The sequence below is a fragment of the Triticum dicoccoides genome, chromosome 3B (genome assembly GCF_002162155.2).
Source record: "Triticum dicoccoides isolate Atlit2015 ecotype Zavitan chromosome 3B, WEW_v2.0, whole genome shotgun sequence".
Taxonomy (NCBI): Eukaryota; Viridiplantae; Streptophyta; class Magnoliopsida; order Poales; family Poaceae; genus Triticum; species Triticum dicoccoides.
The window spans coordinates 820,335,741-820,338,028 of NC_041385.1; the positions used below are offsets into that span (position 1 = coordinate 820,335,741).

General features: G+C 49.1%; 1 long non-coding RNA gene across 1 annotated transcript; it reads right to left on the reverse strand.

Moving 5' to 3' along the window:
• Window positions 1-726: 726 nt before the first annotated feature.
• LOC119282481 lies at window positions 727-1,475 on the reverse strand. The gene is made up of 3 exons (XR_005138747.1): window positions 1,432-1,475; window positions 1,145-1,223; window positions 727-828 (listed from the first exon to the last, which is right to left on the reverse strand). It is a non-coding gene; the product is annotated as an uncharacterized LOC119282481 (long non-coding RNA).
• Between the last annotated feature and the right edge of the window lie 813 nt (window positions 1,476-2,288).

The following is a 2,288-nucleotide window of genomic DNA, read 5'->3' on the forward strand; positions in this document are numbered from 1 at the left end:
GCGCAGCCCCCCTCTGGTCCGAATTGGACAAGGGGTGCGGCCCCCCTTTCCTTCCTCCTCTGCCCCTCTTTCCCCCTTCTCCTACTCCAACAAGGGAGGTGGAATCCTACTAGGACTAGGGAGTCCTAGTAGGACACCACACTTGGCGCGCCCCCTCCTAGGGCCGGCCACCTTCCCCCTTGCTCCTTTATATACGGGGGCAGGGGGCACCCCATGACACACAAGTTGATCTACAGATCATTCCTTAGCCGTGTGCGGTGCCCCCCTCCACCATATTCCACTTGGGTCATATCGCCGCGGAGTTTAGGCGAAGCCCTGCGCCGGTAGAACATCATTATCGTCACCACGCCGTGGTGCTGACGGAACTCATCCCTGAAGCTTTGCTGGATCGGAGCCCGGGGATCGTCATCGAGCTGAACGTGTGCTAAACTCGGAGGTGCCGTACGTTCGGTACTTGGATCGGTCGGATCATGAAGACGTACGACTACATCAACCGCGTTGTGCTAACGCTTCCGCTTACGGTCTACGAGGGTATGTGGACAACACTCTCCGCTCTCGTTGTTATGCCATCACCATGATCTTGCGTGTGCGTAGGAAATTCTTAAAATTACTACGTTCCCCAACAGCAATGAGGGTCATAAAGAATGGATACCAGGAAATCAGAGTTAAGGAGACCAAAATCTGTCCAAAGATCATAAGCCAGCTTACATCACAGGATGATATGGTTATCGACTCAACGGAGTTAGGGAGTGACAACAATTGCAGAAATAGTCCCGTATATTCCTCCATTGCATCCTGATCGTATTTGCACGTGCATTCAGTCTTCATCTGAAAGCTAGCCAAAGGAACACATGAGCGTCAAAGAGCACCAAATGTACTTAGCAGGAGACCAAAGAACCAATAATGCAGAACATGTGCATGCATGGAGGAAGAGCATCCCGCTAGCTTGAGCTCAAGTAAATTGACACATGAGAAAATAAGTGTTTCTGTTTCATAAGAACTAACTGAACAAAGAGAAACCATGGTTTAATAATCTAGCACGTGATGTAAACATATAGAAGTACACTGTACACGTCTGTTCCTGTGATTTCATCAAAAAAGTGGTAAAACATAAAAGAAAACAGTACATGAGTTCGATTCTTACCACAAATAGGTCCTGAAGCCTTTGAATGAAATCGAGCACGGTAGGGGCAAGGAGACATCCAAGGAAATCTGGTTGTCGCCTACACATCGATGATTCTCAGTCAAACCAAATCAGGGCGATTGAGACCGGCACCACCATCGTCATGTGCATGCCGACAGATCAGGTCGACAATCCTAGGTTAGAATATCCTAGGTTAGAGGGACCATGGAGCGGCCGTTGCCTTGGGAACGGAACGGGGGTAGGGATGGGCATGGTAGGGAGGAAGTGGGGAAGGGAAGGGAGCTCACCGCGCTCGGGATCTCGGGAGGCGGCAGCGGTGGGGGATAAAAAGCGCGTCAACGTCGCCGTAGTTGCCATTTGATAGCCATCGCCATCAGCGGCGGGCCAGCCTAGCGCATCTTGGGATCGGTGCAGTGCGTCCGTGTTGCGCGCCTCCGTTGCAGAGGGGAAAGAGAGGGGTGTGCGGGCTGGGCTCCTGACTCCTAAGCTATCGCCTCTTTGGTTCAAGGAAAATAAACCACGGGAAAAAGAGAAGGAGGAAAATCGGTGGGGGGTGGATCGAGCGAGGCCTGGAGGGGCCGACGAACGAACAAACGACGTACGAACTCGTCCTTTAGGCCTTGTACAATGGAAGGTGCTTAGGGGAGGTGCTTAGAGAAATAAACCAGGGTTTTCTTAAGCACCGGTGCTTATTTGTACAGGATAGACGCTTAACTAAGCGCCTCTCCTGTAGAAATAGGCACCGGTGCTTCAGAAAAACCCGGTTTATTTTTCTAAGCATCTCTCTAAGCACCTCCCATTGCACAAGGCCTTAGGAGTAAAGATTAATTAGGAGTAGAGATTGATTTGTACTAATCATATAAGATCAGTTTAGATTGATTGATTGACACGTCAGGGAAATATCTATTTTGAATATAGGTTGATTGATTTTCTTCCTCTCCTCACCCAAACAATGAAGAAAAGCGTGCTCTGTTTTGAAAATAAATTGATAGATTGATTAGATTAGATAGATACATTAGGAAAGCATGGTGAGGGGTAGATTAGGAAAGCGTGGTTTTCTTTGTGTTGTTTTTCTCCCTGGTTTTATGTCCATCGGTTTTGTAGGGGAGATGAAAAAATCGGTGGGGTGGGATCGACTGGTGGA